General features: G+C 43.8%; 2 long non-coding RNA genes across 2 annotated transcripts in view; both read right to left on the bottom strand.

The window, feature by feature from the left end:
• The window catches only part of LOC141569387 (uncharacterized), a 320431-nt gene that overhangs the window by 67927 nt on the left and 225722 nt on the right, over positions 1-26782 (bottom strand). The window lies entirely within an intron of this gene.
• Positions 228-26782, bottom strand: part of LOC141569386 (uncharacterized) — a 42585-nt gene continuing 16030 nt past the window's right edge. Inside the window, exons 4-5 of the long non-coding RNA XR_012493001.1 lie at positions 2490-2620; positions 228-1976 (exon numbers count right to left, since the gene is read on the bottom strand). This is a non-coding gene — a long non-coding RNA (uncharacterized LOC141569386). The remainder of the gene's footprint in view (positions 1977-2489; positions 2621-26782) is intronic.

The raw sequence follows: 26782 nt of genomic DNA, 5'->3' as shown, positions 1-26782 counted from the left end.
TTTTGTTCAAATCCATACTCCTTTTTTTAAATAAATAAAAGCTCCAAATTTTTAATTTAAGTGGTAGCACACGACAACAACAAAAATGCCTTCTTTTTAGAATTAATATTGCTTTATTTCACTTCATTTTTGGTTCATACAAATCTTCTGTTTAAAGATTTAGCTCTTCTCTATCACAGGTGTACACACACACACACACACACACACACACACACACACCCCCCTTAGGATACTGCCAAAAGCAAAACTAACCAGGTTTCTTATTGGACTGGTGCCTCCATACAATGATGTCTAAACCAAAAGGACTGATTGTCTTTGATGAAGAAAAGCCTAGATAGTGTTTTCCTACTATAGTATAAGAGATGAACTAGCCAGGGCTGGCTACTTGAGGCCTCCGGAAGAATGGTCTGAACGGCAGGTACCAGAGAGGTCAGCTGTCACCAGCCATCATCACCAGAAGATGGACAATTTCCCTATGACAGGGAAGTCAGGTTGATGGCATTAAAAGAATGGTTCTAATTCTACTGCTAATTCTATGACCATGGACACATCCTATCACCTCTAGAGGCTTTAGTGTTCCATCTATGACATTAAGCCTTTGGTGTAAATGATTTTCTAGGATCTCCTCCAGTTCTGAAATTTCATGGTTCCTTGAATACAAAAGCAACTGCGAGGAATGACAAGGGAGGCCAGGTGAGCTCGCCTGAGAATACAGATGCAATTAATTTAAAATGGATCTGAAAAGCAGAGGAAGGTGTTCTCTGGAACCTGTGGATGGGAACACTAAGGGATGCAGGAGGTATTGATTCAAGCAGATTAATATATAATGGGTAATGGGGATATTTCATCACAATCTCTCTTCTGGCTTTCGATCTCCGCATTTTACTCCCCTGCTGCTGTTCCAGAGCCCAGCAAACCTCAGGGGCTGCATGTGAAGGTGAGCCACTGACGTGCTGCCAAAGACCAAGAGCCATGGACTGGTGAATGTGGGAGCCACAACATGTCCAAATGGGGCAACTGAATAAAAAGTGTGATTTCATTCAAGTTGGCCAGTTACTGTGGACAGGGAGCGGGCATCTACTAAGCAAAGCAAAGTCAGGAAAGACAACCTTCAGAACATGGATCGAATGTTGCAGCTCTTCTCCTACAGAGAGCTTTGGGATTACATGCTACCTTCATGGGACCATGGCCATGGCAATCCTGGTGTGTGTGTGTGTGTGTGTGTGTGTGTGTGTGTGTGTGTGTATGTGTTGGTTTCCGGTTTTCCTGAGGAGGACGACATCTCTATCAACAAGGAGCTTCCCACTTCCCCACACAATTCATTCTCAATATTTTCAGTTGATTCTGATTATTAGAAAACTGTTCCTCCCATGGACTGAAACGTGGATCTCTTTAGAATCAAATCATTGGTCCTTGTTTTTCTGGGGGCGGCTACAGAGGCTAGAACTCGGAATCTCTGACTTTGAAGGCAGCCGTGGAATCTCTTCTGTTCGTCTGTAACTTCCATTTGCCCTCAATGGTCTAGTATCCAAATCCTTCACCCTCCTTTCATCAGAAGTTCCATCACCTAACACTGGTCTTCTACGGAGGCCGTTCGCCCCCTCAGTTTTCTCTTCATGGGCATGTCTGCCCCAGGTTCTCTGCTGGGGTGCCACTTCCTCATTTGTCTCCGATCACATGATGAGAAATGTATACGTCTGTACACATGCCAGCTTCAGCCTTAAGGCCCATATATATCTCAACCTGCTAGGTAGTCGTTGGTGCCATCTAAGTGCTATCTCCATCATTTCCAGATCGAAAATGTGGGGTGCCCACAGCTTTCTTCTTGGAGAGTTCACAGACACATACAGCTCTGGCACCACCAAGCAGATGCTGCCAGTTCCATGAAATGCTTATTCTCTGACACTTCCGCAGGCTGGTGTGGCTCTGTACCCTCAGGCAGCAACCACGTCAGATATCTGATGTAGCATTAGGCTCTGGGAAGAAAACCAGCAAGCCTTATTAAAAGCAAATTTGTCAACAGAGAGCCCGCTATATTAAGCAGCTTAATATAGAAGGAAGCCCATGGATTTGGAATGAGGAAGAACTGAGTTCAAATTGGGGTTCTGCCACTTACTCTGTAGTGACCTGTGGCTTTGGGAGGATTAAATTAGACAATAATGTTCAAGTGTCTGGTACCGTCTACGATGCCTGGTAGTTGTGCAGTCATTGCTAACACCCTAATTCCTTTTCCTGGGAACCAACAGTACATTCCACTTCCTGAGACTCCTTGGAGACCTCAAATACAGGCGTTTTCCTGTCTTCGTCTGAAATATGATTTCCTGGCTAAGAAATGTATATATCCTGTTAGCCAGGACACCTGCCTCTTCGTGCGTTTCCTTTGCAGTGTAACCAGCAAGTCTGGACCCCTTGGAGGGGTTTTTCTTGCTGGAGCGTGCACTCAGTGCGCTGCCCCACTACACGCATCACCAACTCCTGCACTTACTCACCTGTCACGCTCGTGAGTTTGACTTCACTGCAATGGAAAACACAGAAGGTTGCTTGGCATCTGACCGAGGCTGAGTGGGCATTTCTGATGGGGGCTGAGCTGGGGCTGTTGAACTCTCCAAGTTGTTGCAAACTGAAGAAAGCAAGCAAAAGCCACTTCTTTTTGATAATGTTGAAAATTGGAGGAAGAACACCCCGCTCCCCCCAAAAGAATAGATTTTAGTTTTTATTTAATATTTTTATAGTCAAAAAGGGTTTGTTGTTTTATGTATCTTGTATCCTGTGGCCCCTTATAAGCACCGTGCTTTTAATATGGCTGCATGCTCAGCCTTGCTAACATAGAGAGGAAACCAGCCCAAAATAAGGTTGGTGATCTGACATCAACAAAAACCGAACTGACAGCCAACACGAGACTGAGATCTGAGACTCGTGCAATGCAGGGAAAGGGCCCTTCATTCAAATCCCACCTGGCGCTGGGCTCGATTCCAGCTCCTCTCTGCCAGGCGGTACAATGTGGTGGCTGGGCAGAAGCTTAGAACAAGGTTCACCAAGTTCAAATCCCAGCCTGACCACTTCTCTGTCGTATGACTTTGGGTGTGTAATGTGGTCTTTCTGTGTCTCAGTGAGCTCATCTGTAAAATGGAATTAATTATACAACAGACTTCGTAGGGTGGTTGTGACAATTAAGTGTAATATACGGTCAAATTTCTGATAAAACACCTGAGCTCAGAACGAAGGATCCTTAGCTTCCATTTTACAACTGAACTCCTATAAAGGCAGAACAGTTCTTTCTTATTTTTACTAATTAATTTAACCAACATTACTAATAATTTCGAATGAGCCAGGCACAGTCCCAGGTGAACAGAGGCAATTAATTCTAGCAAAGTCCGTGCTTTCAGCACTCAGACTCGGTCTCCTTGTCAAGTCCACGTGTTGCTCCCAGCTTGGCCACGTGGAACAGTACGGAATAACCTTGCTCTCTTTTCTGCATAGCCGCAGCCCTTTAATGCGAGGTTGGTTCCAGCTCTTTGGTTTCCTGTTTTCAGATTAAGCAGGTGCAATTCTTTCAACTGCTCCTGATACGGAAGATAATTTCGTGCTGGGCTCCTGGCACTCTTCCAGGAGCAGCCACGGCAGGAGGGAGTAAGCTACACACACTTTAGGTAACACTGGGGCTTTTGTCCCCTCTGGGCAGCCCTCCAAGTCCTACCTGACTTTGATCCTGACCGTCTTGCTCCTGCTCTAGAATTAGCTTTATTCTTCTGCACCTTCCATAGGACCTTAGTTCAAGTTCGTTCTCTGGCTCTTTCTGCTCCTGCTTGCTTTCATAACGTCCTTCTCAGACAGAATCCCAACTGTCTGAATGGGGCCCAACCCAGCCCCCAACCGAACAGGGCTGAAATCACTATAAATGTTCATTTGTTGTAACTGCTTTGTTTCAGTTGTCCAAAAGTCAACTGTTGAGCTAGACTGTCTCATATTAGCAAGGGAACAAAATTAACATCCTGTATGTGAGTGAATCCAAGATGCCCCAATATTTTATAGCTCACAAAAAAAAAAAAAAAAAAGAAGTGTGGCCCAGGAAACCGTGGCACCGTGCTTTCTTATCACTTTGAATTTTTAGTTATACTTATGGTAGGAGTTCTTTTTGACTTATTTAGCAATATCTATTTTTTTAATCCCATGCCGTCTGGTGCATAAAGAAACAAGTCCTCATCATGTTTCAAAACCTTTTACATATTTATTTTCATCATTATTTTTTTTTATTGGGGAACAGTGTGTTTCTCCAGGACCCATCAGCTCCAAGTTGTTGTCCTTCAGTCTACCTAGTTGTGGAGGGCGCGGCTCACTGGCCCATATGGGAATCGAACCGGCAACCCTGTTGTTGAGAGCTCGCGCTCTAACCAACTAAGCCACCCGGCCGACGCAAGTTTAGTCTTTAACTGTTCACCAGTACATATCCATGAAATGTTCCCAGAGTCACCATACTTGGTTAGTTAGCTGGAGCTCTGGACTTCTCACGTTTATCTTGGGCTTCATCAGCTCAGAGCTCATCCCTTCGATGTTTTTTACATGCACCATAACGTGGATTTACTTGTATCTAATGAAGTTGGACGTACAGGACTCCTCTCTATCATAAGCCCCTTTCTTTTTCTGTATGGACTCTGATATTACAAAACTTTGTTATCTGAAAAGATGACCAAAGAACACGCAGCCACAAATATCTAGGGAAATGTATGAAGTCGTCACGCCAAGGACCTCATTAATAAAAATATTCCATTATGTTTTGGGGTTGTTGTATTTGTCAACGTCTAAAAATTTGTAAGTTGTCATGATTTATTCTGTCTCTTAATAAATATACACCATTGTACCTCTTTTTTTTTTCATAATTTTATATTCTTTTTCCTAGAGAGGGGTCTGCAAATTGCATAAATCTAGGGACCCATACTACCTGGGTCTGCCCCATTCTTAGGTACAATTTTTTTGGTTTAAATTGTGGCAGACTGGGACCCTGGCAATACACACGCCATCACAGTGATTTGCTGCTTTTTATGACTCATGCTTGTAATTTTGATCTGCGTAGTTCTTCTAAAACTGATGGAATTATCTCAAGGTCTGTGGAAGTACACATGGTTTCCTTAGCGTTTCCTATTTGACTAAGCTCAGTTTTGTTTTGTCCTTAATTGAATCACATGTTATTGGAAGCGAAGAAGCTTCTGTTCAAAGCCAACTGGAAATTTCTGAGGTACTGATGGTCAGCCCAATGTCTGAACTGGTTATACCAGCCTCTCATTGCTTTCAAATTTCTTTCCTGCATTCCCAGAGATTTGGGCATGTTTTTCCTGCCTTTTGTTGATAGCCAATCATTTTTAACTTTTTAGTTTTAATCATTTCAAGCTTATAGAAAAGTGGCAGAAATGGTGTGAAGGACTTTTGTGTACTCTTCCCCCACGTGTCCTAATTATTACTATCTTATCACATTGATTTTTCATTCTCTAACTCTTTGAATTTATACATATTCTTTTCCTCAGCCATTCAGGAGTTAGAGATACACTGTTCCATTACACCTTAATGCTTCAGTGTGTATTTCCTAAAAACAAGAACGCTCTGCCAAATAACCATAGTACAACCATGAAAAACAGAAAATTCACATTGATACATGTAATCCATCCAAATTTTAATCGTCCCAAGAATGTCCTTTTTAAGGTCTGGCATCCAAGCGAGGGCTGTGCACTGCATGACTGGCCACATCTGTTTGGTCTCTTTCCACCTGGACCAATTCCACAGGGTTCCCTTCTCTTTCGTGACTTTGACAATGTCAGACGGGTCCAAACCAGTTATGCTGTAGAGTGTACAGTGTAGACTCTCCCTGAATTTGGGTTTGTCTCATATTTCCTCATGATCAGGTTCTGGTTTTGCATCTTTGGCAGAAATATCAGAGATGATGCTATGTTCTTTTCATTATTTCAGGCAGCATACAATTTCTGGTGATGTTAATTTTACCACTTGGGTAATGTTGTATCTTGCTAGCTTCTCTGTTATGACGTTAATACAAACATATTAAGTACTTGTATGTATTTTGTGATAGTATACTTTGAGATTATGCAAATATCCTGTTTCTCAACAAAGTTTCAGCCACTAGTTTTAGCTTCCACTGAATGCCCACTGACTATAAATAAAGTTTTACTGGAACACAACAATGCCTATTCTACTATGCAATTTCTATGGCTGCTTTTTTGTTAGAACAGCAGAGTTGATTGTGACAGAGACTGAATATCCCCACAAAAGCCTAAGTTATTTACTATCTGGCTTTGCACAGAAAAGCTTGCTGAATTTTGCTCTGATGAGCCTGGTCATCTGTATTTTCACAAGTGTCTAGAGACTTAAAAACCTTGCTGCAGTATAATCTTTTTCTCTGCACTGCTGTCATCTGTATTTTATTATTTGCATATCTTTTCAGCTTCCTTGCTTTATTTGTTCTTTTACATCTTACTTTGTAATAAGGCTATGAGATACACAAAAGCAGATGATAAGATTAAAATATCTTTGAAATACCAACTGTGAAACTGTACAGAGGGTAGCATGCTAACATGGATTCTCAATACTCTTCGGTATTACAGTTTGTTGAAACAGTCACAATTTTGAACAGAAGGAACCTTAATAGCACTCGTGACATTCAGCCTCATTGCCTGACTCCCTCGTTCTTGAATCTTATCCCAAATGCTACCTGATTAGCCTTCGTGAAGGACGGAATTGAGTTCCTCATCCCTGGTGAAAAAACACAAACAGAATGTTTCACAGTCTCTCCACAGCCTAATGAACAAGACCTGCATATCTTAGGCTGGCATTCAAGAGCCATCATGAGCTGGACGCGGTGCAGGAGGAAGAAAGAAAGACGTGGAGGCAGAAGTCATCTTAGAAGGGAGAGATCAGAGGGCTTTCCATCCGCTGGCTCTCCTAGACATCCGTTTCTCAGTGCTTTGGGTAGTTTAGACTATCAACCGTTTACCGTAAGTACCTCACATTTAGGTTACTCTTTAGCTCACACACACACACACACCACATTCCTAGCTTGTAGCCTCTGTTGGTACCATCCCTTGCCCCATGGGTCCAAATCCTATCTGCTCCAGTTTAAATTCTACCTCTTTACAAAAGCTCTCCCTCCCTCTACAGTAACCTTTCCCTCCCTGGAACACACATGGTACTTTGTGGGGAGTGGGCTGTGAGCTGACAAGGGCCTTGCAGCCTGCAAGGTCGTTCCCATGGGAAGCCTCGCCTCAGCAATCTTCCCAGGAAGAACAAGGTAACACTAATGCAGCCACAGACATACAAACTGGCCAATACACAAAACAAAATGTTCTAATAATACCTGCTTGTTCTGCTAATACTTGTTCGTATGGACAGCTGTTCTAAGACTGTATATAAACTGTGTGTGAAATAAAGACTGCGCCACTGCCCCACCATCCGTGGACGGTGGACCTCCCGATCCCAGCTTTCCTGTCTCGGCGTCTTTTCTCAACCTCCTCGCCCTTCCCCCTCAGGGCGAGCCCTCCTGGCTGTGCGGCCGCGGCAGTACTTTATCTGTACTTTTCCTGTGGAACTTATTTTCTATCTTGAATTATAGTTCCTTACGCACAGGCTTTACTGTCCTGCTAGTATTTACCAGCTGGTTGAGGATAAGCTGTCTATCTGATCTCTCTTCGTAGCACAGAGTTCCCCCATAATGGGTCCTCCACAAGCCATCAGCGAGAGACCTGCAGGGCTGTCAGTGTGTCCACTGTCACTAGACGCCTGATGGTAAGTAGTGTAGCTGCTGCATGTAGCTCAGGACCTGGCATATCTTGTGGGATATTTGAGTTCCATTTGCTGTAAGAGCTGAGGCTCATCTGAGAGGTTCTGGGCCACGGTGAGGTCCTGCTCCCTGTTACTCAAACTCCAAACGCACGTAGGGAGAGCTTTGTGAGACGTGGGAGTGGGTGTCTCCATGACAAGTGGGGTGTGATGCCCATTGTCTTGGTATTCGCAGCCTGCGAAGCTATGAAGGACTATTATTACTAGTTACAGCATCCGACACCTATGGTACTACGTATGAACCCTCACTCTGCTTCTGTGCTAAAAATGATCATTCTAACTACTGTACTGGCACCGCTAGCACGGCTAGCAAAACAGTGTGACCTGAGTGAATATTACAACTCACAGCCTGTTAACCAGCTTTATTAGCCTGTCTCTCTTGAAGCAACTCAATGGTAACAGCCTTAACTTTACACTAATATTTTTTTCTGCCTTTCTCCCTCTACTCAGAGTAACATCACGACTTCTCCCACTAATACTCAGGGTTGGCCAAGTTCACTAATCCAAAGACGCGCTAGCCTGAAAAAAACTCGGTATCACTATACTAATATATACTAATTGCAAATTTCTTAATGATGACTTTTGCTGCCACAGAACTCATCTTATCTTCGATCTTATTTGTAGCAATGTCCAGCTTGGCTCCTTAAGGAGAAGGTGGGGTGAGGTCAGTCTGAGTTTCTTCCCAGTACGGGGACAAGCTCTTTGCTTGGGTAACGTGGTTCTTCCCACTGTTGTCAACAGTGGCTGCATTTGGACTTTTCTCCGAGGTAGAGAGATAGGCACAGGAAAGCGCAGCATTGCTGGGAAGGGTGCAACAAGGAGGCAGGCTTCCCAGAGACAGACCAAGGCTCCAGTTTCCAGTCTGCCACCATCACTGTGGAATGTCAAGGGATTTACATAACTCTGTCTGAGGTCCACTTTCCTGATCTGTAGAGAGGGCTATAATAATAGCTACCTCGTGTGGCAGATGCCTAAAAACTTCCTAAGTGGTGCTTTGGAGAAACTGGCCAAAAGAAAGGACATTTTTTTTAACGGGGGCCATATTGATTGGGAATACATTAATGAACGATACTGCAGATATAATTAAATCACTCTCTTTTAAAATATATTAAATGATTCTTTTAATTACGAAAAAATACATGTGAAGGGGAAGGTATGCGACGCAGAGCAGGGGTGAAGAAGTACTCAGAGAACTAGAGGAAGACGACATCTGCAGTGAGGTAACAAGAACGGTATTGATTGATGCAGGTAAGCGTGTGGGGCAATTGTCACGGCAAAGAGTTGAGGGCATTTTCACTTTACTGCTTTTGTGTTCTCCGTGAAGTAAAAGGCAAGGTCATCCTATAATAAAGAGGAGGGATGGAGGTGGGGAGGATGATTTGATTTAGGCTACAGAAGGTTACGTAAAAGTTGATATGGGTCAGTTCAATGTTAGGCCATTGTCATATGAGACCATTGAAAAGACAGTGAGGCAAGGAAGCAAAAGTTTTGGCAAGCTAGTGACTCAAGCGTTGGGCTACGGAGTCTAGGTTGAATAAAGATGTGATGGTGGGAGTGGTCTTCAAAAGGGAGAAAAAGACTGGTGGGTTGGTGAGCAGTACGAACAGGTGAAGAGACTAGGAGAGAACCAGGATGAGAGACGGTACTTGGACAGCAGTGTGTCTGAATCGTAGTTGTCGAAAATAGAATGACAAGTGACTGAAGGTCCAGGATGTGGCTGCAGGAGTGGGTAGCTGAAGTGGGGTGGAGGAGATGCCCTGAGACAAAGAAACCCATTTGGAAGGCTTGACCACAGGGGCAGGCAAGTACATACGTTAGCATGACAAAAAGGGAGGGAGCTAAGAACCAGTTCTTAAAGGAATATTGAATATTGCATGTGGTGACCACAGGACATTGTAGCTGAGGAAACCTGAGGACTACAGAACAGGTCAAGTGTCAACTGGATTTTTAGATACCAAAACCTAGGTGTTTTCAGTGACACTCTTCCCCATGCTGCACTCTCTGCAAACAGTTGTACTTCCATTGCTTGATTGACTTTAGAACCTTGGTTAGAGCCTGTCATCACCCTGTGTCTGGCCTCTGTCATGAGAATAGATGCTTCCCCCACCCCAGATTCTAGTTGGCAAATCAGTAAATTTTCCTTCCTGGCTCTTGTGCCTGTAGCAATCGGTTTCTGATTTATTCCTGGCTCTTGTAACCAACACTATATTTAATTCTATCCTCCACTTGCAGCACAGGCTTGACTAGATATGCCAGTGACTTGTATTTGTTTGATTCTCGTCAACAAAGGAGCCCCAGAACAAGACTATTGTGAAAACTGTAGTAGGACACAGACTCCAACAAAGCCTCCTCTTGCAGTGGTAAGAAAGGGCGTGTCAATATTTACTGGAAGCAGAACACACGCCCCAGCAGGTGCATAATTACCTTATGAATGATGCTTATGACTCATCTCTGCCCACAGTACTCAGGACCGCCTCTCCTCATTGGCTTGTGGTGTTACATGTCTTTGCATGAAGGTCACTGAATGTAACGGCCAGGAATATCCAACGGGAAAACTACTGGAATAGTCCCCACTCATGGAACTGTTCACATAAGAAAGTTTCCAATTAGATATCAAATAGCACTCAGTATTGTCTACCTAAGAAATCTCCAAACCTGTGTGTGTGTGTGTGTGTGTGTGTGTGTGTATTTTTTTTTTTTTCTTTTCTTTTTTTTTTTTTTAATGAGTTTATCTGAGCCAAACTGATGACAATTGCCAGGAAGGAAAATCTCCATGGATTGAGCAAATGTTCCAGAGAATGGCAGTTTTGCCGCTTATTTTATACATTAGAATCAAAAGAGGAGACGCGAGGAGGGTGGTAGATTAAGGGGCTGGGAGAAAGCAAGGGGGGATCTCTAGAATTGGGTAAAACGTACAACGGAGAGACACATGTCCCTTTTGCATGGGTGGGTACAGGATAGCTAACAATTCACATTTGCAGCACACAGAGATGGAATTTGGGACACAAGACAACAACGCGGGGTTCTGTGGTCTGGTGCTCCCGTGGTGGGTGCACTCTGAGGGGTCTGGAAAGGAGATCACTCTGACATTCCAAGGCTCTGGTACCTGAGATGCAAAAAGACAACAGACGGGCTCACTTAAGGTAAAGATGGACCTTTGTCAAGGAAACCACAGGCCGAGGCCGTGACTTCTGCCCTGACCGGCTGCTAGTTAGGAATTTGGATGTTCACGCCATCCTATGTGGTTACTCTCTGTCTGTTGAGTTTGTAGGGCCTGCCACGCTGGCCTCCCATGAGCTTGTCGGGTTTAGTGTGTGGCCCCTTTTTCATCCGCTGTGTTTTGTTTCTTAAAATGATATAACTTGCCTTGGGGAAATCTGTGTGTGTCTATTTTCTTGAGGTGACTCTCTCCCATCTTGGACATCTCTTTGCATAAGCGACTGTCCTTAAAGATGGAAATGAGTGCTGAGAGTGTGTGGTAATGGTTTCGAGAGCACTCAGGAGACTCATGGCTCTTGACTGCTTTAAATGCAGTCTGTTCACTGTGAAACGCTCGGCTTCTGATCGTCCACAGAACGGGGACTCCACCTGCACTGGAGAGTCCCACGCATTGACCCTACGGACGCATTCTCTTCCTCTCCATCGCCTGGAGACATACTAAGTGTCTTTGGGGCAGTACATACTGTTTGAAAAAAGTAGAATCACTCTTCCAATGCCAGTTTTAATTGATAACAACCCCACTGTTTTGTAATCAAAACTTCGGAGAGAAAATCCTGATAAGATCCTTTTCGTTGGCAAGACTACGTCAGCACCACACCATCTGATCACGTGTCAGTGATTTTCACGGACAATAGGACATCAGTGGTAGTTTATTTACGAGTTCTGTTCTTGACTTCCCTTTCCAAGTTCCTTTGTCTTCAGCCGACCTGGGCGTATGATGGGGAATTTAGCAGGTGGGGTGAGTCTAACCTTCATTTCCTGGTGGTACTGTCTGTATGTGATTATTGTAATTTCCTATTAATTGCCAGTAGGTCCGCATTAGTACTGGTAGGAGAGTGGTGGGTAGGGAAAACAAATCCAAATAAATAATAATGCTACTCTAGTGAGCTTAAATCATTTCCCCTCCACGAAAATGGTACCCAACGTAGTCAACATGCTCCCAGTGAGCCAGCTGGTCCTCGCTGGGTGGCATTACACTGAGTACTGGTGAACTGGCCATTCAGCCACGGTCGTAGCTGGGTTAAATTCCAATAAAAGTCCCTGTTATAGAGACTCGGCCTCACTTTTAGACCAGCATCACGTCTAGTGTGTTTCTAAGCCTGCTGAACACATTGCAGGAGACTGACTGACTGGCATCCACAGGATGAGTCATCTGACCTATTTGATTTTTAAGACCATCCTCCATGGAGGAGCTTTTTTACGTGTGTCTTTTTTTTTTTTTTTTTTTTTTAATGTATTTGTATGGCATGAGTCACAAATATTCTTACACTCTGGGACCATTCCAAGAGGTCCACATATATAACTCTTCCCCAAGACTCTTTGTCATCAATCCTCCTGTTTTGCTCCTTGGAAGAACCAGTAGATACGTATGCTGACCTACGGGCCCGCCTCCTTCCTCCTTTCATTGGCTCTTCTCGTGTCAGGTTTGGGGCACACTGGATCTCTCACTCGAGTTCTAATTCTGGAGACAGTGAGCGGCAGTAAGAATGGGGCAGGAAGAGAAGTGGCTTCCATATGTATGTAAGTTAACTCCCTCAGATGCAGGAGCTGCAGGATCAAATCGTATTTTGTGTTTTGTTTTTTTAAATCTGTGTTAGCGAAGTAGCCGTAAGAGATTAAAGCCAATTTCATGTTGTCTCCATGATTAAATTCATGCCTTGAATCAATAATTTAGGATTATAACATTGTAATTTCCACCCCATCGCCTATCCCTCAGTTCCTGAGACCCCTTTTACTGTTCAATGGCAGTGAACACGTGTTTCCCCTTTGTTCCAACTGGTTTCCATAAATGACCACAAGTGATCGTTTTTGACTCTTCATTTTAAATATTTTTGGTCACACAAAAAATTAGAGAAAATAGTATGAAGAAAACACATATATACATCACTTACATTTAATATTTATAAATAAATTGTCAAATTTGGTTCAAGTGCTCGCCAGACAAAATGGCTTCTCATCCTAAATACATAAACATACATATTTAAGAAAATAATATTTTCTTATATAAGCACAATGCCACCATTATATCTAACAAATTTCATTCCCTAATATCAGCAAATCATAAGTCATGACTTAATTAGCTATGTTACCAGTGTATGCCAAGAGCAGCTAGATTCCCCATCTTTTAATGTGAGCTGTATTCTCACTGCCTACATCAACAAATAACTAATAAGCAATCCCATACTTCACGTTACCCATGCCTCCTTCGTTTCCTTAAGGCTCTGTGAGCTGCAGTAACTCCTAGTAGTAATGTTGTACTCATCAGGTTTCCAGGTTTGATAAAACAGAATTTAATTCTGTTTAACTTAGGCGGAAAAGGACTTTATAGAAATGGTATCTCATTTCTCAGTTGGAAGGGTGATAGACCAGGCCTGGAGAGAGGGTATAAACTCAGGTGACAGGGAGGGCCATGCATGGACATCGATGGATGAAGAGGACTGGGGAGGAGGAGGTGAGCTGGAGAGTTGCACTCCGTTTAGAGGAGAACGCCACTCCTCACCTCCAGACTCTTGCCAACAATAAAAACATGGGTCCAAAGCTTAGATTTCTACTATTTTGTCTCAAGAAAAGATGGACACAAATTGGATCTCGGGATTTTTAAGAGGAGGAAAGAAATTTAATTCTTTGCAGAACAAATATGATATTGCTGAAGTCTAAACCCAGCCTGGGATCCCCCCAGTTTGTAACTTCTGATTTACAAGCAGAAAGATTATAAGAAAAATGGCTGAGCAGGAAAAGGTAAATTAGAAGATGGTGGTCCAAATACAGGTGGATGTTGAAAGGGTGGATGCATTTGCTCTTTTCAGCCAATATATTTCATAACTGATGGGGGAACGATTTAGGAATTTTGACTGGAATGATCTAGATCTAGAAGAAAGTTGGATTGTCACTCTATCTAGACATCATCATACATCATTGCTCTTCCAGCTTCCTTCCTAGGAAAGAGAAATTTTCATTGTAGGAGTTTATATATTTCTCAAAGTCCATTTTCATAAATATCCAATATGCTTCTTTATGACACTGCATCATATTTGTTTCTCATATTTTGAAGCTACGTGATTTATCTGACAGAATATTGTCCCTGTGAGTTGTGAAACTATTCTTTTTTTTTAATTAAAGTTTGTTGGGGTGACAATCGTTAGCAAAGTTACATAGATTTCAAGTGTACAATTCTGTAGGGTGGCAGATGAGGGTAAAGGGGATCAAATATATGGTGATGGAAAGTATTCTATTCCTTTTTGTCCTTTTAAACTAGTAAAGTGTGCTTGGTTAGCAACTTATCCAATCCCTTTATTTTTCCAGACTTTGTTCATTCCAGGGGCCTCTGGGGCTACCACAGAGAGTGAAGGTAGAGGTACCTGGACCCCCAGCCATCTAGCCTCTCTTTTGATCAGAGTAGCTGTACTTTGAGTTGTTTTCTGTTTTGTCCTTCTCTGTATAATGTGACTTAACACCACACATTCTAAGGTTTAAACCAAAAGGTGTAAACCAAAGCTTTGAACACTATTCATCTTCGATTCATTGTTTGGCTATGAAAATGCCCCGAGGCTTCTACACAATTCTAAACACCTGACAGCCCTGAAAGACACTTCAAATTTTGAATGTTTCCTCCCACAATGTTTGATCTTTGTGCATCAAAATCCAATTAATTATGTAATTCTATTTCTCCAATAAACAAAAGACAACATATGTTTGCTTCTTTGTACCTTAATCACAAGGGGCTATGACTAGTCCCAAGAAAAAAACAGAGAATGCCTCCGCTCTCTTTCCTAGAAATTAAAAAAAAAAAAAAAAAAAAAAAAAGCACAGAATGTGGGATAATGTATTATCTAGCATGAAAGTTTTAACTAAGGGAACAAAGATAGGCAACAGTGGAGGCCATTGTAATTCTGACTAAGCATTCCCCTTCGAAACTGTCCTCAACAGATGCCGGGGACTCTATGAACTCCGTTTTCCTACAGATCCCCAAATGCAAGGTTGATGTGCTTTCTTAATTCACCAATTCAGTAATTTGAATAATATGGCTTTTTTGTTGTTGTTGTTCATCAATAGCCCTTGTTTGTTTGCATCACAGAAAATACCATTATCCAAAGTGTTAATAACTTTTTAAATATTTGTTTCTAATAATTCCAAAATTTTTAATATTTAACTCTAAAAAGTATAATGATTGTGCTTTAGCGTGTTGTATGTATGTGTACATGTGTGTTCTACTTGAAATCCAATGCTTTAGAACAGTTGCTATGCTTGAAGTATACACACAATAAAGAACTATCAACTTAGCAATTGCCGATGAGATTTTTATCATGTCCTTGCAGATGTCCCTTACATTCTCTGCATCAAGCACGTTGACCTCTATGGAATCACTGACTGGTCACTCTTAGTCTAGCAGATTCTATGCTTCCTACGCACTATACTGTATTAAGTTATATTTACTAGTTATATTGGCATAACTTTGAAAGTGGGTGTTTGTAAAAATGATCCATTGGGAACCATTTTGTTATTGAATGCTCTTGGTGTTTTATTCCCAGATAAACACAATTCTACAATATTATTATACCGAAGGTGGGACTTCTGTGTAGCCAGCTTTCTTTACATCATCAACATGCCTGTGCTAACTGCCAATCATGGGTAAGCCCCTTGGAGGCAGGAGCCCAGGTTTTAATACCTGGAGAGCCCACACAGTGTCTAATTCAAGGTTCACATTTAATCCATGTGGTGGGTGGAGTTAGTTAGCCTTGTGTGCAGACATCACTAACACGAGATTTTCCTATATCTCTTGGTTCATGGAGATGGGAAAGAAGAACTAGCTAGTCAGGAGCCAGAACTTGAGTGAGGAAGCCAGAGGCCAGGAACTGTATGCCAACAGTCCTGGATTTCAGGAATCTTCCCAAGAGGGGTGAAAAGGGAAGAGACAGGAAGCCAAAACAGGCCCCATTGAGAGGGGACTACAGAGGAAACCCTGGGGTCAGATGGAACAAGAGAACACAGGAGAACACCCCAGACTAGAGTGGGACTGAGGACAAGCGTGGAAGAAGCCAGGGACCAAAGTTCCTCAAGCTGGTCATGGAGGAAGGCAGGTTTAGGGCAGGCCCAACGGCTGGGGTCGTCGAGGAGGAAGACCGAATCCAGAGAGACAGAGTAGGGAGTGAATGAAAGTCTCAATGAACATGAAGACGGGCCCAGGGGAAAGCGGATATCTGAGTGCCATTCCAGCTGTATTTCTTCCAGGTCATCACATGTCTGTCCCTGAATCTTAGAGGACCAGGCAGGGCCTCCAACAAATGAGCATAATCAAATGTGGTTTCTGTCTCTGTCTCTGGACCTGCTTGCTGTCCTTGGCTCTCTCACATTTGCTCCTGCTCTCTCCCACTCAAAGAGACCACAAACATACAACTAATAGGCAATTCCAGTCTATACTTCAAGTCAAGAAAATGACAGCAGGAGGTTCCACTTGTGCAGGATGGTACCAGAGATAAGGAAAAATGGAGATGTGAGGAGGGCAGTTAGGAGAGGTTAGCCAATGGAACGAATGATTGAACTTCCTATGGGCCAGACACCAGTCTGGAACCTCTGCGTATTCATTCTAACCTCAAAATGGTGCTGGAAAGCACATGTTACTATCCCCATTTCTAAAATAAGGAAACTGAGACTCCAAAAGGTGAAGTAACTTGCCCAAGGTCACACAGCTCCGCGGCCAAACCAATATTTAGGTCTGGGCTCCTCTGACTCCTGGCCTCATTTCTGCTTCTTCTAAGGAAATTCTCTACTTCAGTAGCTTCTGAATCTGTCAGAGCCAGTCTTCCTTCATGCGCTTTTCTTGATGTGGATGAAAGCACAGTTAGCAGGATGGCCTTATAAATTTACTCTTGGGCATTCTGTCGTAGCCTCTGGGACTCTTCTTTCTTTCCCCCACTTGCTTTAATATTACAAACGGAGTAATGCAAACGAATAAAACAGTTTTTGAGTAAAATAATGTGACTCAAACAGTGTATGTAGTGGGTCTGGAACACATGGTCTGCTGCTTCCTCACTGGACCTGGGTGTAATTCTTCATTCTCCTGTAGCTGCCGAAGGAGAACCTGTCCAGTCACTGTACCCTGCCTCTGGCTACTTGCTTTCAACAGGAAGGGCACCAGTAGAATCTCCTAGGGGATGAGGAAACTGCATCCTCACTCCCCATCTTGGCAGGGTCACTTGTAAGCTGCTAGGCAATCGCCAAGCACTGCTGAGGTGATTTCTGTGCCTGATCCAAGAGGCTGTTTACTCACGAGGCCCAAATCTTTCCGGTCTCAGGAAATACAAGTGACCCTTGGCTGAAGTCAGCACACCAAAAAAAAAAAAAAAAAAAAAAGAAAACCCTAAGAAGTTATTATTCAGAATCTCATTTTGAAAGCCTCCCGTGGTCATACAAGAAAAGCCAAGTGCTGACATGGTAGGAGGAAGATGAGGCTGCGATAGAACCTCATCGTGGGTCCAGATTCTGTGTGGTCCACCATGTGAAGTTTGCTGTCGGGCAGTGTGGGTTTCCCTGGGCACGGAGCTCAGCCAGGAGATGAGTGATTCTGGGGCTTCCCGCTGGCCTTGCCGCCTTGCTGCCCCCTGGAGTGATTTGCTTGCCTTCTGATCATATCTGTTTAGGACACATTCATTCATTCATTGAATAATCTAAGGTGAACACCTACTATGTGCTGGGCTCTGTGTAGGAACTGGGCTAAGCAGAAACAGACACACTTCTCACCCTCAAGGAGTTTATCGTTTAGTAAAGGAAACACAGAAGAAAACAAGAATCATGTAGTTTCTCACTGCGAGTGATTTGGAGAAAATGACAGCCCGGCTTTGAGCGTGTGTGGCATGGACTGCATCCAGTGTCAGAGTCGGGGTAGACGTCCCTGGGAAAGGACGTCGGAGCTGAGGTTTGGGGGGAATGTGCTGCTTCACAGTCCCTTGGGCTTCAGAATGAATTAAGCCACTGGACGTGTGCACACACTGACATCTCAGCGCTCAGCACACAGCTTGCTTGGGTTTTGCTCTAAAGATGGCAGCATACTTTGGCAAAGGCAGGGGAGCCCAGGCTCGAAGGGACGCACCTCAACCAAGTGACATCTACATCTTTTCTCCAGAGCATCTCTTGACACTTGCTTTGGTTTGGCTCAGGCAGTAACCTATTTCCTCTATTTGTTTTACCGTTTCAGCCAATGGCCAGCTTTCCCCTTTTCACCCCTTACCAGTTCTCGTTCCACAACTTGCTGTCTCCCTCTCCATTTCCCCACTCAACCTCAGCATCCTGACCTCCTCCTTTACCACACTGGTTCCAATCTACCCTCTCTCTTCTGTCGTTGGCTTCTACGCGTCTTCTGAGACTTCAAGGTCGCAGCTGCGACCACTGGGACAGAGAGAAAGGCAGCTCCCAGGACACAAGCTCCTATTGTTAGAGAGAAGAAGGCAGACTGTGCATCGTTCTATATGTTTTCTTCTACCATATACTAATATCTGGGTGGAGATGAATCACTTATGATGAGATCTGTCCAAATCTATCCTTCTGTGGATTACGTTTACCTGGGAAATATGTGCTCTAAGAGGTTTTAATAAAAACTATACAAACAAAGCAGAAACGGACTCTCAGATACAGAGAACAAACTGATGGTGGCCAGAGGGGAGGGCGTTGGGGAGCTGGGTGCAAAAGGTGAAGGGGTTAGGAAGTACAAATGGGCAGTGACAAAAATAGTCACGAGGATGTAGAATACAGCATGGGAAGTATTGTCAGTAATATTGTAGTAACTATATATGGTGCCGGGGGGTACTAGACTTATCAGGGGGATCACTTCATAAATTATAGAAATATCTAACCACTATGCTGCACACTTAAAACTAATGTAAACTAATATCGCATGTCAACGGCAATAAAAATAAAGAGCTAAAGAAAAGAACTGTAGTTTTCTTCCTGTATTGTGTTTCATGCGGGCTGGGAGAGGTGTGACGCATAAGCTGAAAGTAAATTAATGGGAACGTTTGGTTTTGTTTCCCTAGCAACGTTACAGCCGTCTCCTTATGACTGGAAACGACCCTGGAGGCCTTTGTTCCTACATCCCCAGCTCTCCAGGGCAGGGCGACATGCTGGGCACCCTGGGAACAGCGCCATAGAACAGAATGCTGCAGCACTGACTTGAGAACCCCCCCTCACTCAGTTCCCTACCACCTCTCGGGGGGCACCCTGCTGCAGCCAATACTCATCCTGTTGGCTGAAAATGGGGCACAGAAGAGTGTTTAGTGCTGTGACTTAGTACGCCAGGGCGTGCATGATGGCAGAGCAGGCTGCATCACGCTAGGCCAGGAGGAGTTTGGCGGCTGGAAGGTCAAGGTCAAGGTCAAAGTGGACACCAGTCTAGTAGTTCAGACACTCAGGGCTGGAGTGCGGGTATGTAGGAACGGTAACCACATCACACATATAACCACTGGCTCTGACCTTTCACATCTACTTTGAACATTTCATAAATATGAGGGTGAGTTTCAGTAAGAATCCTGAAACACACAGTAGACCACTTTTACCCTTTTCAACAATTTGCATCTGAGAGGCTTTGGCAAAATTTGGTCCATTTTCTACATCGAGGAGATTTGCATGGATGCATTCCTGCTGGGAGGCTTTACAATATAGTGGCAAGGTTTGGGGTTCTAGCCATAGCCTGCCAAGAGTTAAACGTTGGCTCCACCACTTACTAGCCATGAGACCTGGGAAAGCCGCTTACTGTCCCGTGCCTCCTCTTTCTCATCCATCAAATGGTCACGACAGTCATTTCGCACAGGAGAGGTGGTTCGCTGGAGACGTCTGTGTGAAGCACAAAGAACCATGCTTGAAGCCTTGTAGTAGGTGTTTACTACGTGTGTGACACCGAACTGCCACACACTCCCACTCATGGGCCGTGGGAAGACAGAGCACTTGTCATATCTTTTTGAGTCCTTGAGAATATTTCACTAGAACTGACAAAATATGATTTTTTTTTCCCCCGAACGAATTCCATGAGAATTTGCTCCTGTTTGTAGCTGCTCCATTCACACGGGAACAGCTGGTAAGTCTGAGGGAAGATTCTCAAGTCAGTGCCACAGAACCACATTCTACGGCACTGTTCCCAGAGTGTCCCGCGTGTCACCTTGCCCTGCAGAGCTGGGGATGCAGGGGCTGGAGGCCACTGAGGAGAAGCCGGGGCAAGAGCACATGACGGAGGAAGAGGACGAGGAAGAGACAGAATCCCCTGACCTTGAAACTGCACACAGATCAGCACCCTCATTCCTCCTCCCTCCCTGTCTCTCTCAACACGGTTTGCTTGTTCCCGTAACTGGAGAGCCTGCTCGGGCCTATAAGTTCCTTTTATCCCGAATCTCCAACAGCCAAGTCTGAAACGTAACTCCTGAGTGTGAATGAAGCACTCACGGGTTTACGCAGCCTGCAGAATCCCACTGGGTAAAAGAGGGGAGTGTGTGTGTGTGTGTGTGTGTGTGTGTGTGTGTGTGTGTGTGTTATCAGTTTCCCCCATAAGTCATGCTACACCACAGTAAGCGTGAGGATGGGAACCCAGCCTCACTCACCTTTGCTTCTCCAGTTCCTAGAATAATTTCTACACAGAGGCAATGAATCCAAGCTCCTCGTGGCCTAAAAGAATCAGTAGCATCCTGGCCTCCTCTGTCCCTTTCCTGGACATCATAGGAGGACATCCCCCAAAGGTCTCCTTCTCTTCTCTCCTTTGCGCCTCTAGCCTTCCCCTCTTTCTCTCTTCTCGGTTCTGCCCTGGTCACCATAGGGGGTTCTCGAGACTCAAAGTGGGTTTCTAAATCCAAATGGAAAGCAGCAAACAGTCCAGAAAACCCAGGGGCCATGGCAACCCTCCCCCACCATCAGCAGGTAACTAAGATTTGAGAGCCCTTCCAATGAATCTGTAGTCCAGCTACTATTTCAGCTCCTTTAAAGCTTTCCTGTATCGTAGAAGATGCCTGTTAATGTGTTTTTATATCCTTTTTTTCCACAAGTTATTAGTATCTGCAGCCTTGACCAACCCTGACTTCTCCACATTAAAGGTCAACTTTGTGAAATCCAAATACCATTATACATATTAATGGTCAATAATAGCTTGCGATTAAGTCCCAGCCATTAGATAAGATGCTAATGGCATTATTTGATTGGTGCCTAACTGAGTCTAATTAATTCCCTTGCTCTCTGCTTTTCCCTGGTACCCGGGGAATCTCTATGGGATGAAAATTCTCCAGCACACCTGTGGTTTTCTTAATTTCTGGATTTGTAGAAATCAGTGACAGTGGGATTCAAGGACTCAGAGAAGAGAGCTCATCAGTCAACATGTATTTGTTACTCTCTGACTGCCCTGATCTGTAAGAACCCTTTCAGATGTGAGGACAGAAGAAGAGAAAGGCACGTAGGGTTTTGTCTTTTCTCCTTTCCGTCTTAAGAGTGCTACATTCCTGAGTCAGGAAGCTGCAGTCCCCCCAGTGGGTTTGAGATGGCCTTTAAACACTGGAAGCTGTGAAGCGCAAACTACCAGGGTTATATGCACCAGGCGCTAGTGTCACCTCCCCAAACCCTTTGGTCTCTGTGTTGGCCAGATGAGAAGGCTGGGACAGCTAACATTTATCGACACTTACTGTTCTTGGGGCTTTACAGGCATTCTCCCTCTCAGTGATGAACTATTAGGCCTGAGCTACTGTCATCCTCATTTCACAGATGAAAAGTCTAAGGCTTATGTTGGTGAAGCAACTTGTCCAAGCTCACACAGCAGCGTGCGTCAGAGCCAGTACTCAAAACTGTATGCAGGAGTCTGACAGCCCAACTCTTCATGTCCCCGTCCCTCTTCACTGTCAGGTTTCTTGAGTAACTGGGGGTGGCACTGAGTAGTCAGGAAAAGATGAGAGACTAGAGGGTCCACATTTACACAAAAGATAAAAGAAGGATGGCCATTTGCACAGAAAGATGTAACACCGTGTCTGTTACTTTAAGGAGGAAGAGCCTCAGGAAGATACAAAATACCAATTATTGTACAGAGATTCACATCCCACTTTTTTTTTTTTTTCAAGCACAGGAAGCAAAGCATGACTACATTTTAGTATTGGCCAAACACCCAGTTTCATGGTATTTGCATCCTGAAGCCATCTTGAAATTGTTGCTACATTTATAGGAAATGTTTTGGTTTACTGTGATAATTTAGCTAAATCATTCTGGCATTCTTCTAGGTTTTCTCTGTATATTCTACAGTTTGGACCTGCAAGAATATTTATCTGTATCTTATGACAGCTGCAATATGCATCTTGTTTCTCTTCTTTAAACAAATAAATACCTTGTGATGTTTATAATAGGGACGTACGTTTTAACTAATTAAGGAGTTGCTATTTTCTGCACGTGACATTCTAACTGTACGACTCAGCAGCCTGGATTTCATATCTGTAACTGGGCCACCTGAATATTCAGATTCAGGTTCAAAAGATGGCTACGGAGCCCTACTGTGTGCCTTTCCTTATGTTACCTTACCACATCCTTACAACAACCCCATTTTATTGGTGGGAATGTGACAGATAGGAGCCCAAGGCTCAGAGCAGGGTAGTGACTTGTACAGGTCACGTCAGCGGCTGGGGTTTCAAAACCTGCACCAAGAACAGTGCTGTGTTTTTTTGTTGTTGATTTTAGTCTCATCAGAGCCTTCTCCCTGTTTTCCAATAGGTGCATCTCATCTTATTTCTCTAAACAAGTCAATGAATGGCTTCTGGTATCTTGAAAACATTACATAATAAAATTCAGATTTTGCCTTATTACCTTGTTCGTATTTACAGACTTTATCTCTAACGTGACACGGGGCCAGTCATGTTCATTGTCGGAGTTTGGTATTTATGAGCAGATTGCTTAGATTCTAGTGGAGAAGGAATTTGGGGGTGGAAGGCTTCACGGCAGCTCAGGTCCCCCATCCCTGTGATCCCCATAAGTATCATCTGAGTAACTGCTTTGTGCCCTTTGGTGGAGAAAAACAATGGGCAAATTGCAATAAGCTCTTTGTGTAAATGATGGTGAGATTTTATTTTTCAAAGGGTTGTTTTTCAGCTTTTTTTGTTTTTGAGAAGAGCAGATTTAAGATTATCTAAAACTTCAGCCCACGTTTAACTGAACTGAAACATCTCCCCAACCAGATAACAGTCTCTTTAAAATCATGTCAAAACGCTTGCCCTTTCTCTCTCCTTTTCAGAATCCCCAGGATCCCAAGTGCTGTTGGCAGTGCCCCGCCGTGGGGGTCCAGAGGGGCCAAGATCAGGAGTGTCACGGCAGGCCCCTCGCAGGGCCGCCTCCTGTGCTGCCGGCAGTAAGTGGGGACCTTCTTTGAGCACTGGGGCAATTTGATACACTAGCTGGCAAACAACACAATAGAATGTGCAAATGAACAGCATTTTCTTCTCCATTAGAAGAGTTGCCGGGCAACTGTTTCTTCTTTAGCACATAAATTTGATGTCAGTGCAGTTTTGGCGACTTCGCTCTGGACTAATGAAGGGTGCATATGAATGAAGCCAAATTTGTGCATTTGTTCCCTGGATGGGCCACTTCACTTTCTTTTGTTCTGTACTGATGCAGCAGCTCGCAAATCTAGGGCCTTGCCCATCAGGCTGGCCAGCCGAGAGGGTACTTGCCATGGCATCTCTCTCACTGGCACAGCAGCAGTCTCTCTCTGTCTGCTGTACCAATGGTGGACCTCTCTTTGGGCATGGAGGGTACATGTCTTAGAAACAATTTCATTGCAACTTTAAATCTCTGTGAAGCGTACTGAAGTGTCATCCCAGCAGAAATGTGAAGTTCTATGCCTACAAGCCCGAGTCAGTAACTGCACACATAACCTTGACATTGATTGCATGGACTGCACAGGCTGCCTTTATTTCTCTCTGAACCCTGCCACCAGGGGGCAGAGTATGGGGAGGGGACTTTGGACTGTCAGAGCACAGGCTCTGATTGGCCACTAAAGACCCTGGGTTTGAATTCTGGCCCCATCTCTTCATTAGCTACGAAAGCCTGGGCAACGATCTTAACTTTAGTAAGGCTGCGTCTTCACTATCTAGAAAATGGGATAAGTAGTCAATAGGTGCCTCATAAGGCCGTTTTAAGGACAAAACAAGATAATCCATGTAACAGCACTCAGCACAGTGCCTGGTAGATAATAAACACTCAAATGCTAACGATGATTAATATGTTAATTTGAAATAATTGATAAAATGAGCTTTTGGTGCTAGATCTGGGTTCATGAAATATTAAAAGAGCTTCTGTCTAAAGGTGAACTTTCCACTGCTGAGAGGCAGTTGAGGCCACTGGCTAAATAACATCTGTATGAGGAACAAATGGAAAAGAAGAAGCGGGATGGTTAAATTTTCATTCTAAACGTTTTGGCAAGAACCACCACACCAAGCAGTACTCGTTGTTTTCTTTGGCAACAGAACAAATAGAAAGACACCTTGGTTCATAATGGATCATTGACCAACTCGAGGCTCGTGGTGAGTCACTGACTTGCTTCTGAACCAAAGTTTTCCCCTTGAAAAAAGGGATAAGAACTCTTGTCCCTTCACTGGGTTCCCATGAGGACTGAGTAGGATAAAGCGTAAAAAACCACTTCCTAATCCACAAAATAATTTAAAAAGTAAATTATTACGGGCAGCTGGACAGTGAGTCCCTCTATTAATAGCCTCCCACAGGGGGCAACCGGTGGAGCCAGTAGGGGCTCAGGACAGGCCCGAGCTCCAGGGCCACTTTGTCACTTATGAACTGCGTGACCCAAGGCAAGTCACCTTGACCCCCCAGTATCTTCATCTTTGAAAACAACCTAACAATGTTATTTATATTGTCCAAGCTTCATATATAGTAGTACTCAATAAATGTTGGATATTGTTATTATTGCTAATATTTATTGAGAGGATACTATGAAGGTCTAACAATTAAGTTCTTGAACTCATCCTAGAAAAAGTGCCACACACCTCATTGCTGAATATCACTATGGTCACCTTAGAAGTTCTCCCCTTGGGAAGCTGTGCACTGATGCCAGCACCTAGTCCACCCTTCAAAGCAATTTTGGGACTCTTTTTCAGGGATTGGCCATCAGAGCTGTCGTCACATTACCCTTGATGTACTGAATGTCACCAAAATGTCTTCCTTTCCATATTTCCTTTATCTTCAGGTAAAGAAAGAAGTCATTGGGGGCCAGATCAGGTGAGTAGGGAGGGAGTTCCAATACAGTTATTTGTTTACTGGCTAAAATTCCCTCACAGACAGTGACGTGTGAGCTGGTGCACTGTCGTGATGCAAGAGCCACAAACTGTTGGCGAAAAGTTCAGGTCGTCTAACTTTTTCATGCAGCATTTTCAGCACTTCCAAATAGTAAACTTGGTTAACTGTTAATCCAGTTGGTACAAATTCATAATGAACAATCCCTCTGATATCAAAAAAGATTAGCAACCTCGTTGCAACAACTTCCCGAACTTAATTGTCAGACCTTCATAGCTCATAAGTACACACCTTACTTCAGGTTTTTCCTCTTTTTTTCTGGACCGTGACCATTCTGGAAATGAAATCTTCTCATGGAATTATGATAACCCGATACGTGAGCACGTTTAATTTAAACCTTGCCTGAGTTTGCCAGTTGTACAGTCTGGACGGCCCTGTCACCATTATTTTCAAGGAACAATGATAAGAGTCAAAGCAGGAATTCTATAAAGCTCTTATATAGTATATATTCAAAGAAGTGTATTTTCATGACTTCACAAATATCGATATCTCAGAATCCATTATTCTCCATGATCCATATTCCTCTTCTATTCTCCTTTGGGAGCTAGTGTGACCTTAGAAAGGTCAAGGTCTTAAAGGTCAGACACAGCTGGTGTTGAACCTTGCCAAGAACAGATACTAGCTGTGTGACATTTAGCAACGTACTTAACTTTTCTGAGCTGCCCTTTTCTCCACTGTGAAATAGGGATAAATGCCCATCTCCCAGAGGGACAAGGATGAAATGAAATCATGTCCACAAGGGATGTGACACAGGATAGACGCTCAGTAAATTTCCTGTCTGGCTCTCGCTGAATCGCCCTGCCTTCTCCCAACTCTCTCTGTTCCTGTGCCAATTTCTTTCAAACTCTTGGCTGCTGACCTTTTGTGTGTCTCTTAACCCATTGACTCCTCTAGACTCATCTGTCTCCTACCTGCCACAACCTCACGCGAAATCATCACAGTTCCTGAAAGCATTTTTTTCCCTAGAATCTTGACTTTCAGTAGTCAAGTCAGACAGAGTCAGGAGAAAAAGGAGTGGGGAGGGGAAACTCTTTTAAACTGGATGGTTTTAAGAATGGAATCCTGGAGACAGGGGCAGGAAGCGATCACAGGACAGGAAACAAAGAGAACAAACAGCAGACCTAAAGAGTGAACTCAGAGCCATGAAGCAGCTGCCATGTTCTGCTGAACTTGAGTGGCATCTGGATACGGTTTTTTGGGGCTCTTGCTATCTTCCTATATGTTCTTTGAATAAGAGAAGCAAAATCTTTGAATAACTAAATCTCTCCAAAGGCTTGTCACATGATCTTTCCATTTCCCCATCAAAGTGTAATCCGTATTTTCAATTTCCCCCACTTGCCAGACTTCTCTTACATCGTATCTCCTGCAGAGGTCTCAGCCAAGAAAAACTGGGGCTCTCCCACTGGTTCCCTATTGATTC

Source organism: Rhinolophus sinicus, linkage group LG17 (assembly GCF_036562045.2).
Source record: "Rhinolophus sinicus isolate RSC01 linkage group LG17, ASM3656204v1, whole genome shotgun sequence".
NCBI classification, from domain to species: domain Eukaryota; kingdom Metazoa; phylum Chordata; class Mammalia; order Chiroptera; family Rhinolophidae; genus Rhinolophus; species Rhinolophus sinicus.
Note: the sequence above shows the minus strand (reverse complement) of the source record. Positions and strands in the feature narration are given on the sequence as shown.